The sequence below is a fragment of the Gallus gallus genome, chromosome 2 (genome assembly GCF_016699485.2).
Source record: "Gallus gallus isolate bGalGal1 chromosome 2, bGalGal1.mat.broiler.GRCg7b, whole genome shotgun sequence".
NCBI lineage: Eukaryota > Metazoa > Chordata > Aves > Galliformes > Phasianidae > Gallus > Gallus gallus.
Genome location: NC_052533.1, coordinates 29,562,643 through 29,579,395, shown reverse-complemented (window position 1 = coordinate 29,579,395; position 16,753 = coordinate 29,562,643). Strand labels below are relative to the sequence as shown.

At 37.0% G+C, this 16,753-nt stretch overlaps 1 long non-coding RNA gene across 1 annotated transcript; it reads right to left on the bottom strand.

Annotated features, from left to right (window-relative positions):
• Positions 1 to 1,003: 1,003 nt before the first annotated feature.
• Positions 1,004 to 15,378, bottom strand: LOC121109933. The gene is made up of 4 exons (XR_005857716.2): positions 15,272 to 15,378; positions 12,248 to 12,327; positions 5,854 to 6,006; positions 1,004 to 4,813 (listed from the first exon to the last, which is right to left on the bottom strand). It is a non-coding gene; the product is annotated as an uncharacterized LOC121109933 (long non-coding RNA).
• Between the last annotated feature and the right edge of the window lie 1,375 nt (positions 15,379 to 16,753).

Genomic DNA, 16,753 nt, shown 5'->3' with positions numbered 1-16,753 from the left:
GCAAGGTAGCTTAGTGAGTCTGCGAGTCCAAACACAGTAAAACTCCACAAAAGGGCAAGGACAGCTGTAAGGACCTGGGCCTGCAAGCAGGTAGGAGGGAGCAGTGCATACTGCATTGGCACATGGCTGGAGAGATCTGTTTCCCAGAGATGAGGAGCTGTAACCTGTTGCTACCGTGTTGGTTTGACCCAGAGTTGGGCTTATGCTGTTTCATGGAGTGGAGTACGAGGTGCAGTGCCATCATCCTGTCTTTCCTGCCAGCCTGGAACTTGAGAAGAAGATGCTGTCTTTCTGGCTCAAGTGACCAGAGATGGTTCAATGTCTTGGTGGGTCTTGGTGGCACAGTCTGATGAGGTGAGCCAAGTATTTATTTGGTGTCTTTCTCTCCTATCATAGAAAACATGCAATGCTCTATTTCTCTTCTCTCCACATTAACTAACAGAAAAAACCTGTTTCCTTGCCTGAAAATCTACTTCTGACTGGACAACAAATGCTGTGCTCAAATGATGTTATTTTTCTTGACTTCATCCCAATGAAATGTTCTTAGATGTTTCCCTTGCCCACTTCTGGCTTTCTGCACCTTGCAGACATGCACATATCCCTTAATCAGGAGCAGCTTAGAGTCCAGCATAAGGCTGTTTTGTACCTTGACTTCTGATTAGTCTTGCATCTGTGACTTGTGCTTTCGTTGATCGCTTCCTATTGCTGCTACCAATCTACTCAAAAGTAGTTCAGTCCTTTGTCTCACTTTAGTGAAGTTTCAGTTGCCTGGAAACTTAGATCCTGAAGTATGACAGTATGTGTTTTCACCTGGAGTAAACTAAGAGAAGAGGCTGCTTTTGCTTCTTTGCTCAGTTTCTTCTGTTTCCTTAGTACAACTTAACAACAATCATCAAGAAAGAAGAGGAAGTGAGGAGAAAGAGATCTTTTATGTATTTATTGATCATGGAGGGGAGATTGATTTGCATGCTGAAACTGATTTGACAGCATTTTCATATGAAAAATCCAAGACTTGCATTTTTTAGTTATTATCAGTATAAGTCCTAGGTAGTTATTCTACTGTAGACTTTCAAAGTGGCATGGCTACCTTGCAGTGATAAAATGACTTTCATTTTGTTTTGAACCTGAACATCCTGGACATCCTTCTGTTATGAATTCTTGTACTACAGCCTTTTCCATTGTAGTAAAATAGATCAAAGTGTCTCCACTGCTTCTTGTCTGATCTTATTTAAATCTGTGTTGTTTTATTTTATTTTTTTAATTCTATTTTTAAGTAAAAATTAACATAGAACCCAGGAAGATATTTACATCAAGCTCAGCAAGGGCCCCTTGTTTATTCTTTACGGGGTCAGAAAATCTTGCTATTTTTGTTCTGAAATTAGGAAACTCAGTGGCCTGTGTGTTGTGGTACTTCTCTGAGACAGACAAGATATTTCGATCACATACTGCATAGTACACCATGGATTAAACCATGGATTAAATAAATTGTCTACTAGAAAAAGATCATCAATTTGTTCTAAAAGTATAAACATTTAATGTATTAAAAAAAATCTTAATATTATAAATGCTATGAAACATGTAGACAGTAATGTAGGCTCAGTTTTTCAAAGAGTAAGAGGCATTCAAGATAAATTAATTAATGTTGTATCCAGCTGCCTGATAGCTTTTCTCTCACTTAGGCTCCCAACCACAGCAACAACCAGTGGGGAGTGGCAGCTTTCCAAGTACTGACCAGAAGCAGCTAAAGTACACAGCAGAGATGTTAGCTTTCTCTTGCTCAAGGACTAGAAAACTTCATAAAGGATGCATTCATTCCACTAAACCACAGTTTATAGTCATTTGTCTGTCAAAATCTGTTGCATCTTTCACATAAATAAATACAGAAAGAAAGTGTAACAAAAAATCCAAGTGAAAGAAATGGTTCTAAGAATTGCTAAGGTAACTTTTTCAGGCTGATTTTATGTTGCTTTAAAAAAAAAAAAAATCTCAGAACAGAAACACAAGAGAAGAATGAGAAGACCTGTCATCTCAGTCAATACTGAATATTCACAGCAATGGAACTGCCTACTTGATAATTTTCTTGTATTCCTCTAGGCTTAAGCTTTTTTTCTGTCCCATTTTGAAGTATACCTAATGTTTCTCTCAGAAGCCACTTACAACTCTGCCAGACTTCAGCCCATTAGGCAGAAATTCTCTGTGCCAGGACTCTGCCTCAGGTAGAATTTATTTCGAAGGTTTCAGCTAAAATGGGTTGGTGGTTTGTTTGAACAAGCTTATTGAAAATATAACTCAGTCAGGAGGCAGGGTAATGATCCAACTCTCTCCTCTCCTTGTCCACAAAGGCTGATGAATGGTGAGCGGGAGCTGGCAGAGCCACTTGGAGCACATCTCAATAGCATCCAGCTTTCCCAGGATGGTGCACTGCTAAGCTGCTCCTCCACAAAGATGAAAATTAAGTTACCATTGAGTGTATACACTGTAAAAATCTATATATCCATATATGTATTTATTTACAGCAAAATACACTTGGAGTCTCACCTGGAAACATGATTAATTCTAATGGCCACTCTAGAGCAAGATCTGGACACAGATCTTATGAAACAGTAGAACACCAAAGATTTCTGGATTGGGTAAGCAATAGTTCATGTAAATGTGCAGCTATGGGAGCTGCTAATGTGGTTGAAGAGGGGTTAGAGGAAAAGACCAACATTTGTTAGTACCTATCTTGATAGGTGGATTATTGGACAGAATTTGACAAGATAGTGAAAATTGTGCAAGTACTAATGTAGAGTTATAAATCATTTTGTATTATGTTCACATTTTGTTCTTATACCTTTCCTATATAAAAACATTTTACAGGTAGGTGTAACTTGTAAGTACAATAAACATATAAAATTTCAAAATTTAAATATTCTAAAACATGACATGATACTAACCCATAATTTTGCTTTATTTTCATTTATACTAGTAAAACAGCAAAGTTCCACTTGTTCAATGTAAAGCTAGGAAATGTATCACTTAGCTGATACCAGACCAATCTAGAGAATGTAAAATGAAAACATACAGTGAAACAGATCTACAAAATCCTTAGTGGACACACATAAAAATAAAATATTTGATAGTTGTACTGCCATAAAGGAAAATGTACTCCTATTATTAAATTGTTATAAAGCATTTACAGATTAATGTTAGGCATGTTAATTAAAATCTGTTGTTACTTTTTTCTTAATAACAAGTCAGAGTAAGCTTCTTAATCATAGAATCATAGAATGGTTTGCTTTGGGGGGGACCTTTAAGATTACCTAGTTCCAAACTTCCTACTATAGGCAGGGACACCACTCTCTAGACCAGGTTGCTCAAAGACCCATCCAACCTGGCCTTGAATGCTTTCAGGGAGGCAGCATCCATAACCTCACTGGGCAACCTGTTCCAGTGTCTCATCACCCTCACAGTAAAGAATTTCTTCCTAACATCTAGCCTAAATCCACCCTCTTCCAGCTGAAAGTCATTTCCCCTCATTCTGTCATTCCATGCCCTTACCAGTCCCTTCCCAGTTTTCCTGTAGGCCCTCTTCAGGGACTGGAAAGTCACTGAATGGTCATCCCTGGAGTCTTCTCTTCTCCAGTCTGAAGAGCCCTAGCTCTATCAGCCTGTCTCTGTAGGAGAGGTGTTCCAGCCCCCTGATCATCTTTGTGGCTCTCCTCTGGACCCATTCCAACAGCTCCATGTCCTTCTTGTATTGGGGGCCCAGAAGTGGATGCAGTACTCCAGGTGCGCTCTCATAAGAGCAGAGTGGAGGGGCAGAATCACCTCCCTTGGCTTACTGGTCACGCTTCTCTTGATGCAACCCAGGATACAGTTGGCCTTCTGCGCTGCAAGCACACATTGCCAGCTCATGTTCAGTCTTTCATCAACAAACACTCCCAAATCCTTCTCCTGAGGGCTGCTCTAAAGTCATTCTCTGCCCAACCTGTATCTGTTCTTGGGATTGTTCTAACCCAGGACCTTGCAGTTGGTCTTGTTGAACTTAATGAGGTTGGCATGGGCCTAATTCTCAAGCCTGTCCATGTCCCTCTGAATGCAATCCCTCCCATCTAGCATGTCAACTGCACCACTTAGCTTGGTCTCATCAATTCGATTTATGTGAAGTTATGCTAGTCAAGCATTACAAATAACATAAATGATAAATGGAAATAAATGTTCACAATTTATAAACTATAATCATTGTAGTAGAGCAGTTTTTTTCCTACTCAAAAGCACTTGACATTTAACACAAGTATTAACTAGAATATTGTTCTTTTGAAAATTCAAAATATACAAGTAATACAAATCTGGTTGTGTTCTACTTAAAGCAGAATAGTAATGTAATTGTCATTTTATGTACAAAATTACAAAGTGAAATCATGACATTTCTCTAGATTTCTTCCCTGATAATCCATTTTATATCTTGTATTTATCCAGTATAATCTTTCAGCCAATTAGTTCAGCTGCAAAAATCACATAAGAGCTAATTGAATTCCAGCACAGTCTCTAACAGGTGCATTTTATAACATTTCAGATCCCACATTTAAATGATTAAAGGACAGGTCTTTTCTGGGTTTCCAAGTAATAAACACTTACTTTCAATGCAGAAAACATAGAGAGGTTATACCAGCTGAAACTACCTATGACCGCTGCTCCCAAAGTAATGTTTTCTATTTTACTTTGGTGGCCCACATCAGAGGAGGATGGTGGTGGTATGACAGAAGAGGTGGAATCTTCCTGCGTATATTTTATTAAATTTTGTTGCTAGCTCTTCCTACTGGTAGAATTTCTGTGAAAAGGAGAGACCAAAAGCCTCATTACTGAGATGTTATACCCAAAACATGAAAGAATGGTCTGCTAACCAAAATAGTCTGTTGCAAAGACAAAAGCAGCACATACACAGTCTTACACATCTTTGAAACACTATCTCTCATTGCCTCATGGCTAAACTGATGAGATCTGTGGTGGATAAGACTCTTATCAAGACACATTTGACCCTCTTATCTCCATGTCTATTGAGCACACCTTCTTAAAAGTAAAACAGATGTACATACAAGGTCTTTTACTGTGTTCTCATCCAATCTCATAAATGTAGAGGTTTGTTCAACACTGAACAGAAAAAAATAAACAAAGAGAGTTAATACCCTCTCTGTGAAATTATGTTGATTTTCCAAGGATTAAGAAAAGTTTGTGGGGAAAAAAATCAATCTTTTTAAAAACGTATTTTGACCTGTTTTCTTGTTTGCCTGCTTACCTGAAAACTTGCACGTTTTATGATCATTTCTTATCTGGCCTTTCTTTACTAACAATATTAATTCAGCATCCTCATCACATGCTCAGCTCAGGAAGAAGTATAATTTTCCCCGTAAATCACTTTGCTTACCTAATTCTTTCATTAATTATTTTTCTCTATCCATTCTGTGAACACTCTGAGTGCAAATAATACAACTCTACTTTTATTTATTCCATTTTTTTTCTCAGTGGAATCATCCACAAATGTATTTCTGCTAACATGAACTCCTCTGATGTGGAGTAATTATTAATTATAGAGTCTCATCTTTGGAAAAAAAAATAGGGAAAAAAAAAAGAAATAGCTTAGATCTGCCTCTGACTTAGGACTTTGCCAGCTAAATCTAGTTTAATTGTACCAATTCAAGGTGCCACTGTTACTTACTGTCCAACCCAGCAGCAATCAGCAAGTTAGATAAACATAAGCACATATAACTGTGTTTCAGCTGCTTCTAGTACCCTTATCTTAACTGCTAGTAAAGAGAAATTATTCTAAGACACTAGACTGTATTGGAGCAACAGTGAGACATCTGTGTTCACCTAGGAGCTGTCCTGTGTCATGGCAACACCTGGTAGAAGAAAAATATAGGTATGTGAATGAGAGAGATAACATCTTCAATTTAGCAGCATTATCCATCAAACCAGAATGGTACATTTTGTCAAGCTGGGAGAAGTGAATGCATCCAGTATCATCTGAAAAAAAAAAGAAAAAAAAAAAAAACCCTGACACCCTTTGCAATAATAATCAGGAAGTTCAGAATGAGACAATCTTCTACAGATCTACAAAGTGCTTCATTTATAAAGGCAATATGCAGAAAAGCAGGTAATTCAAGGGGATAATCAATCTGCTTTCACTACAGACTGAGTACCCAGAAGGAACAGATAGGACAAGGAGTAATGGCCTAAAACTTGAACATAGGAAGTTTCATATTAACTTATGGAAGAACTTCCTTATTGTAAGGGTGACAGAGCACTGGAATTGAGCGCCCAGAGAGAGTGTGGAGTCTCCTTCTATGGAAATATTCAAGACCCGTCCAGTCACTCACCTGTGTGATCTATTGTAGGGTACCTGTGTTAGCATGGGGTTTGGACTTGATGATCTCTTGAGATTCCTTCCAAACCCTGCAATTCTGTGATTCTGTGATCTCAAAAGGTTACTGAAAGTCCCTGGTATTTTATCCTAATGCACCTGCTGATGAGATTCTGGCCATCTTCAGATCCATACATGGTCAGTTCCAACACAGCCATAGCCATGCTCACTGCTTTTGCATTTTCAGTTTCACACTGCTAACTAGATACTAATCTTGGTATTGAGATTTTATCAATGTTTCATCTCTGAATTTAGTAGGTTCTACCTGTATACTTTATGAAAATATCAATAGCTTGAGGAAAAGTTTAAAAATTTCTGGTGTATGAACAGTGCAACCCAGACTGCTATCTAATGCTATATAATGAGACGTACTGTCTGAAAATACCCAATGGGTTATATGGCATACATATTCACAACTGTAATTCACTGTGCTAAAGTGTCCTGACAGAATTATTTTCCTACATCCCTCACAGAAGAGTGATCTGATGTTTGCATTTTTCTCTTACAACCTTCAGGACAGGCATTTGTTTTGCTGAAAGGAAGGTAGGACCTAATATTTCTCAAAAAAACAATAGACTTCCACAAGGTGTATTGCTAGGTGACTCTCTAAAGCTATTTCAAAGTTCTATCTGTGCTTCAGTGAGAATAATTATTCTTCACCCTTTGTCCCATTTTGATGGTTCCTATCCAGCTTTTTCTCCAGTGTCTGCCATCTTGCTTCATCCCCTGTCTTAAAAAAGAGTATATAACTAATCAGATCAGTATTTTCAATGAGTTATAAATCATGAACAAATACTATATTAAGAAAAAAGTATATTCCAGTTGTTCGTGGGTTGACCAAACTCTAGAAAAGTGCACAGAAGTGCGCTCTGCATGAATTTATATATTTCCTGACCCTGCAGTATGTCATGAAGCCTCCTTGTGTGCCAGATTTTTGCTGTGACTCATACACTGAACTTCCACAGTCTTTCTGGTTTGCAATAAGAACCACATATTTTACAGAAAAAAAAAAAAAAAAAAAAAAAGAGAGAGAGAGAGAGAGAGAGAGAGAGAAATGAAAAGAAACAACCCAAACACTTCTCTCCACGATAAGGGCACAGTATACAATGAGTTCCTTTGAAGAAAAAGAAAGAATTTTTCCTCATTGGATTTTTGGGGTTTTGATACAGTAGTTAGAATATCAAATAATGAAGGTTATATTTGATGCTGCCAGAAATTTAAGAACCTCCTAATTTTTTTTTTATACTGGAAAAATCAGCTTTTTTTGCACGAAAGAATGAGGAAGCCTATATTTCTTTGTCAATCAATAAAGCCTTTTTACTTTTTCCCTCTCCCCTGCTACCTCCTTTGAGGTTCTTCCAGCCAGTTTGCTGTTATTCTTCACACAAAACAGCATCAAAAGTAACATTCAAAGACAGGAAGCAGCAAAAGATAAATTGCTGAAAATAAAGCCTGCTACTGGAGAATGATCTTTCAAAGTTTCTGCAAAGCTGTAAAGTCTACTTTTCTCCAGTGATGCTAGGTTGTGAGAAAAACAGTATGAACAAACCTGTCTAGAGATTAATCTTTCTCAAAGCTATTGCATACAAAGGTATTTTTACGTGTCATTCATGCTTGAAAAGGTAATCCTTTTAGAATCATTATGTTTATGAGAGTGGAATTTTCTTAATATTTTATTGCAATATAAATTTATATGTGTATTTACAAATATTCAATTAATTTGATCATTATAAAATGGCTCTAAATTTATATATTTCCTTCAAAAAAGAATAATTTTTTCTACATGAACACCAATAATCCCTTCCTTTTTTTTCCTCTTTTCTACAGTACAGTATTCTTGAATTTCATTCTGATGTTAATTTATTTCTTTATGAATACTGAAATGTCACTACCACCCTCACACGCTTTGTATACACCCTGTCACTACTAATAACTCACATATGGAAGTAACGCTGTGTTCCAGCAGAATTACACTGTCTTTTAAGGGGGATGGTGACACCATTTATGTTGCAAATACATTCTGTGGATATGAAGGAACATTGATGTGAGCCTTGTATTTTCCACAGAGAAAACCAAATTGAGAAAAGATTTTCAAACAATCATAGTTCGTATTTGCTCTTTTGGAACGTGATTCTTTTTTTTTCTTTCTCCTTTTCTTTTTCCTTTTTTTTTTTTTTTTTTTTGGAAAAAACTAACAAGAGAAAGACTGAAAGTCAACTTCCTTCTCATGTCAGTTAAAGTATCTGTATTTTTTACTTTACATTGTGTGATTGGACTGAAGGAAAAGAGCTTGCCTTGTCCGAAGATTTTGTCTCTGCGCTTTGTCTGGTGTGGCGTTAATTGCACAGTTTGGCAGACTGTGTTTGCAGGGTCTGCTGCATCTGTGTTTACACATCTCCTGTGATCAGCCGGGGGGCTTGAGCCAGGGCCTTTCAGCCCCTTTCAAAACCTGTCCTTGCGGAGTTTAACCAAACCCTGTGCAGCTGAGATCAGTTGCTCCCAGGAGCAGATCCTGCTCAGTTTCTACCTTCCATGAACATTTTAACACAAATATGCAGGCAGCTATTCACTGGTCTGGAGATACAAGGGATGAAAAAAGTGTGAATTCAAATGGTTGTTGATAAATTGCTCTATGAGGCCTTCAGTATTAATTTCTGTCAGTAGACAGTAAAATGGCAATGGCTGCTCAATGTTAATCCAAAAACAACACTTCCTGCTAGAGGATAGACCATACTACATTGACAGATTGGGATTGGTCTTGCTCAATTGGCTATTGAGTGCTATCTGAAGTTATACAGCTGGTGTTGAACAGGGGTATTGTTCTCACTCCACGTTATGAAGCTAAGCCCCGCATAAATAACAAAAAGGGGATCATGCCCAAATATCAGCTCATCAGAGCAGATGGACTTTTGTAGCTTGCCTCTGGCAGGGTTTGTCTTTTGTGAAAGAATTTCCATACATTTCCTTCTCTCAGTTCTTCTCATCAGTTTCAGCTCTTGGAGTGGGTGACATGACCTATAGATCTGATTTTGTACTTGAGAATGACTTGGAAGATGACAAATGGAGGCTGCTGGAAGAGCTTCTAGGGTACAAGTGCCAAATCATTTTCATCATTTTCTACTGCCTTTGGATGCTCAGAAAGAAACAAAATGAGGTATGGCCTGAAGACAGAAAATAGCTTGATTTGGAAAGCAATGGACAAACAAAGGCCATTTCCATGGCTAGTAGATGTAGACATAGCTGTCATCCTTCCCACTGCAGATTTGAAACAGAAAACAAGATAACGCAGATAAGATTGTACTGTATTCTTGGCCAAGTTTTCTGTAGAGAAAAGAACCACCTTGCAAGCTGACAGAGATGACTGGCAGTGTTTTTAAGATATATTTTATGATACTGAAATGTACATGATTAATGCTATATAATTGCAGTAAGACCTAGTTCATCGAACCATTAAAGTAGTGCTTATCAACAAAGTGCTTTTTGAATAGATAGGATTGTGGAAAGTAAAAGTGATCAGAAGTTCACTTGATAAGTTAAAGGAAGGCCATTAAACAAAATGTCTATTTTTATTTACAGCATGATACTTCAGCATGGGATCAAGAAGAAATACATTAAGCCCCCCAGTTAAGCTACTTATACGTTAATTAGAGTAAGGTAGTGTCATCCATTATTAGATTTGCAAAAGAAGCCTCCAGATTGAACATGCTGGAGATTGGTGACTTTCAAGTGTTTCATTAACACACATTTCTCATTCTCTGGGGTTATTTAAAGTCCTCTAATAAGGTCCAAGACATCAGTGAAACATTTGGAGTCAGAAAAGCCCCACCACACAAGTGCTGTGCACTGCCTCGGGAAATCCACTCCGCTGAAGGGTTGTGCATTAGCACAATAACTCAGGAGGATTTGTCTCTTGATTAACCTGGGAGTAGTAGCATTGCTTTGACTTCTTAGGATGTATACTGCAAGCATGTTTACAGGCTTACCCACTTGTGTTAAACCAACTTGAGAAGCTCTCTCCCTCATCCTTTTCCTGATGGTGTAGATATGATCTTCATAATCTGATTTTAAAGTTAGATTAGCATTGTGCATCATTTTAAAGCAATATGCTGTGAATTAGATCATTATTTCAGACACTTACGCATCCAGACTATGAAAATAGTTGTCTTATGGAGGCTTCTCTCTAAAATTCCAGTAGTCAGTAGTAGGTTGCTAATTATAAAGGATAAAAATGACCTTCCCTCTTAATGTAAGAGTTTAGGATTGCCTTGTGGGAGTGTAAGAGAAAGAAAGAACTTAAGCTAAAGATGATGAAAATACAGTCAGTCAGTTAAACAGATTCGGTCTCAGCTCTTTCCATGGAGCTGTTCAATTACTTTTGGTGATGGCCAAAGCCAGGTTGTACAAGTGAAGAGATATAATGTCTGGAAATATTTGGTAAATTAAAGCAGCAGATTAATAGTTGCAAAATGGAACTGGCATTCACATGACTTCTCTTTAATATCCTTTTTTTTTTTTTTTTAACAGATATTCCCACAAGGGCTTTTTTATGTTGATTCCCGCAGCCATACCATTTGGCAATTGCTGCTTAAAAAATGTTGTGACACCATGTGAAAATCTTCCAGAAACATTTTTGGGAGACATAATTTTGTTTCTTTTCCATATACCTCTCCCAGCTTTTTCAGTATTAGAGGTACTTTTATGGAAACAAGACTGTAGGGCTGTATTTTCTTGAACATTTTGTCCCACAGTGAAATCTCTAATTTGAAAATGCAAAGACCATGGACACAGTGCAAACGAGATTACTTCATGTGCAAATAACTATGGCAATTGCCTGCATTTATAATTACATAATTAGCACCTACAATTGTGGTGATTATACAGCTCAGTTGGGCATGTAATTGTTCATATACAGTGAACATGCAGTTACATATTTGAGTGATATAGGATTCTCCCTTTGGGTCTAATCTTTTTCTGATGCTTATTGTGCATATAAATCAGTTCTCCTGTTGAGAAAAGAATGTGGTAACTGCTTATGTCCTCACAGTTATTTCTTACAAAAATTATGAAGAGATTAGAAATCATATAATATAAACCAAACTTATCATATCTGGTATAATTTGAGTCCTATGATTTCTGATGAAACCAATTAGTGGTAACTTAGAAAATCAAAGAATTGCCTTACATAAAATGAAAAAAAAAAAAAAAAAAAGAGAGAGAGAGAAAGATGAAAAACGATACAGAAAGTATACCAATAGGCAATGGGCTTGTTGTGTTTTATATCATGATGTAAGCCAATCTAAAGCTTTGGGAACTTCAGCTAGAAAATATTTATATGAAGTAGGAATGTCTGTCACAAAATCAGTTTTTAAGTAATAAGGTGACAGCCATGAATTCTGTCTCTTGAAAAGGTGCATAAGTGTTCCTTGGAAGTTCCCAGTGCTCAAAAGTTCAGTGCTGTATTTTACACAGTCGCAAATGTTGTGCTGGAATGATAAGAAAGAATTCTGCACACAGACTAAATTGTAATAGATATAATGTTTAATTTTAAGAGAAAGCTCCTTTTCTCCCCTAGAAGACAGGAAATGTGGAGCAGCCTCTCACAGCTAAGCTACTTTTCCCTATTGGATTACTTAAGCATAATAACAAGTGGGGACAATAAAGACACTGTTGTTACAAATCAACTAGGCATAATAGAATATGAATTGGATGTAAGAAACTGAAAGAAGCTTAGTTTGAAGACATGAGGAAATTCAGTCTCACAGTTCATTTCTATTTCTGAAAGATAAAGCAGCCAGATAGCATGGCAATTTCTCATTCTGACCGTAGATGAAAGCATGATGTTACCTTTGGATTTAAGTATTAGAGTGAATAAGCTGAGATCTTTAAACATCCAGTCTGAACTTTTACCTCTGGGGTATATAAATCTGAAAGAAAGTGAAATGAAAGATGGCTGTTACGTTCATGATAACAGCTAGTTTATTTCCAGAAATATTAAAAGAAGAAAATAAAGCTAAGGCTACTAGATCTCCAGTTTAAATGTTGCAGATTGACAGGCAGTTGCATCATTTGACCAAAAGCTTGGTAACTATCACTGTGTTCCTTGTTTAAAAATTTCTAGCTTTAACATTCAGAAAGTCAGCTATCTTACTGGACCTGGAGAATGACATAATATTCTGCTTATCGTGCAAACTTTCTCTTAGTATGACCCCTCTCAGCTCACAGGAGATACAGAACCATTCCTCAGTTTGGTGACTCCAGATCTTTGTTCTGCAGTACTCAAAGTGAGATAGGAAATGCACAAAGTTCCTGCTCTGGAAAGCAATATTGTAGGAGAAAATAAGAATCTTTGTGTGTAAAACCAACAAGATTTGACTGCTGTGCTCCTCTTAATTCCTTCTGATTAGCAAGGCTACCTTACTTTTCCTCTAGATATCTGTACACATCTCCAGAACACCCTTGCTCATTGTGAAATTAACTTGAGAGACAGCACTGAGTGAGCCCTCTCTTTTGATACAACTCAGACCAAATCTAATAGTCGCAATACCTAAATTTGGCTTGGTGTCCAGGTGGAGACCAGTGATGAGTGATGTTCCACAGGGATCAGTAATGGGTCAAATGATATTTAACATCTTTGTTGGATAGCGTGGACGGAGGGATCGAGTGTACCTTCAGCAAGTTTGCTGACATCACCAAGCAGTGTGGCATGGCTGACATGCTGGAGGGAAGGGATGTCATCCAGAGGGACCCTGACTTGAGAGGCTTGAGAGGTGGGCCTGTGTGAACAAAGTCAACAAGGCCAAGAGCAACTTCCTGTCAAACTTACAGTACCTAGAGGGGGCCTAGAAGAAAGTTGGAGAGGGACTCTTTTTAATGCAGTGTACTGACAGGACAAGGGGTAACAATTTTAACATAAAAAAAGAGTAGGTTTAGATTAGATTTCAGGAAGAATTTTTTAAGTCAGAGGATGGTGAGGCACTGGAACAGGTTGCCCTAAGAATTTGTGTATTCCCCTTCCTAGTAAGCATGCAAGGTCAGGTTGGATGGAGCCGTGGACAGCCTGATCTAGTGTGAGGTGTCCCTGCCTAAGGTGAGGGACTGGAGTTGGATGGTCTTTCAGGTCCCTTCCAGCACAAGCCTATCTGTGGTCCCAAGGAATTCTTTTACGAATATTTCAGGACTTTATGTCTTAATGGAAAGGGAAAGAAAAAAAAAAAAAAGAAAGAAAAAAAGAAACAGGTACAAATCATGATTACTAACATCTTACTGCATGATCCCTAAGCAAAATATCCAATAGCTTTTGGTATGAGTTGCAGTAACAAAGTGTATGGAAACAAGAAGTTCATCACACCATATCATTCAGAACTCTCTAAACTCCTATCTCCCCACAAAATAAATAATAACCCAGGAGTAATTGTAGTCTTAAGAGCCAGTCTGGGCTGGATCCAAACAAGAAAGCAGAGGCTTCAGATGGTATATATGGTTAAAAAATCATCAGATTTGCCACCATTATTGCTGAAAGCTTATTTTCTCCAATGAGATGTTGCAGTGAGTAAGAAAACCATAATGGGCATATTGGCACATATCTCTGCTAACTGCTGTAATTAGGCCAATCACAATAAACTCTTGTCAACTGTTTCTCCACTTAAAAAAAAGTCATTACATTGGACCCTCTACTGGATTTTAAGCTTTTCATCAAGATTAAAGAAGGCTAGACTGGAAACAGACTACTTTGGTTGACAGCAGTGCTGCTTTCAAGGATCTGGAGGATAAGAAGGAAAAGAGCCAACCATGCACCTACAAAAACAGCTGAATGACAAATTTCCCTTGAACTGTTTTACAGATTGCAATCCTAATGAAAACAACAGGATAGTTAATTTGCGCTGCTTTTTGAGAATATTTGAAAGAATTATTCTACATAAATATATTTACATATCTGCATAACCATTAAATATTAATATACTCAAAAATCTGTTATGATTTAGTGTCTTGTATTCCTCCTTATATTCATAAATTTTAAAAAATGACTTAGATGAACATTCATAAAATACAACTATGCTTTAACTTGTTCAAATCTGTAGAACTTTCTCACTGTTATATCAAAGTTCATTATATACTTACAAACTCTAATTTTGTAGTCTTCAAAACAAAAGCTGAAGTTGAAATCCACTCTGACTGCACATCTCTAATCCTACTAGAAGTCTATAATTGAAGATCACCTATGTGCTCAGGACTGTATGTATAACACCTTAGGAGTGTGAGGAAAACACACAGAATATAATTACGACTTTCACTTGTACTCTGAGAGCTATAAACATGATGTTTGTGGAAGTATTTCATTACATGTTCCCAGAAGATGGAAACTTCTTGACAAGAATGATCTTTATCATAATCAGCATAAAATACACATCTGGTGGAGAATGAAATTCTTGCACACTTGGATTTTTATATATTTTTAGGCTCAGTGAGGAAGAAAGAGGTAATTTATCATCATGCAGCATATTTACTTCATTCTAATTCCCATGTTTCTACTGTTTTTGTTATTAACTGATGCAGGTGTAAAATTCAGTGATATCTGAAAAATCCATAAAAGAAAAATGAGACTTCTCTGATGTGAGTAAATTACAGACTAATCTTCTAGATTTCTACAGAAATACATTTAACTTCTATTTTTATCATCTTGTGAATACTTTTTCTTGTTTGAATGTACAGCACATCGATGATTTTGCCTATATGGCAAGAGGAGATGTCAAATTTATTCATCTCTTCCCAGATATATCTGTGTTTCCTCCATGTTCACTGACTAGCTCCATACCAGATTTTCACATTATTCCCTCCCTTTAGCAATTCCATATAAATTCATACACTTACATGCCTATCTTCACATGTCTTGATTGATACGGGACGTAAATCTTCTGGAGCTCCATTGTAACATAGAGAAGTTTGTGCTATACCCGCATCTTTTTCTGTTTTGCAATATAACAAACAAAACAAATGGAAAGTTAAACAAAAACTCCTTCAGCTCTCCCACAGAACTTTTCCAAACATATCTCAGGGGAAGAGCTTGAGTTTTCCAGTCCTCCTTCCTGTACTGCCTGTTTACAATCCAACTTTCTTCATTAACTCAAAAAATTATCTTTTTTTTCAGCTATTCATACCTTTGGTGGTAAATACAGTTTATTTTACTCCTTTATTAAAATTATCCAGAATTTGACAATCTGTACTGCTTTGTGAATATTATTCTCCACTTATGTTAGCCTGAACTTTGAAAATTGAAGTCCTTTTGTCTTATCTCTGCAATGTCTCTGCACTTATTCCCAGGACATAGAGGTGCCTCACTGCTGAGTTATGAGGTGAGAGTGTGAAAAAGAGATCTCCTGAAGGTTTCTTGTGCATATGTCCATGAAAAGAAGTGTGTGTAGCTACTTGCTAATCAATACCTTTGATTCAGCATTGCACTGCAGTCTTCCTACTGTTCTCTGATGGCTTGAAGTGATGACACCGTGTGATGACAAAATCATTTCAGGTATTTATTAATGAAAAAAAAGTAAAAAAAAAAAAATTGAACTAGGGCAGAAATCTTAAAAGGTTTCAAAAGTCAAAAGACAACTCCTCTCTGCAACATTTCTTACCTCCAAAAAACACAAAAAGTGGTTAAAGTGCCTTTTCTGACTCCAGGTTTTTAAGTCAGCCTCAAGATTTCTGAAAGTTTCAGTGTAACACTAGAATGCTTAATTGTCTGGAAGAATACTCTGTGAATCAGTGTTTCTGATACTTCCCTTGGGCTCTTCACTGAGACTGGCTATGCAAAGCTTTAATGTGGTCATTTTGCAAGTGACTCTTTCTTTCTTATCCATCTTCTGTCTGCTTTCCCTCTATGTCAATTGGCAAACATCTTACCTGATGTGTAAAGAACAGGTTATTCTGAGAAAAACAAACTAGAACAGAAGGAAATTAAAACACCCTACAAAATATATATCAGCTTGGATCTTCCATTTCTCTTTTTAAAATGTGCCAGATTTTCCCTTGTTTTTCTGAACCTGTAGCACAACATTTTTTCTAGCCAAAAAAAATCAATGTAATTTTTGAAATAGGGACACTGTTTTTAATCCTCTACCAATGAGTGAATCATCCTTAAAATAATGGTTGTTTTGTGATTTTTTTAATTAAGAATAGGTGTCAATGGAAACAACTCATAAAGTTCTTTATTTTCCTCTTTACATCTATGCAACTGTGAAACGAAAAAGAAAAAAGAAAAAAAAACAACCATGAGGGAGGACCAGCCCAGTAAATAATTCAAATGTCAGTGTGCTTTGCCTCTGCAGGCTGCCTGTGATGGAGCCTGTCCACCCC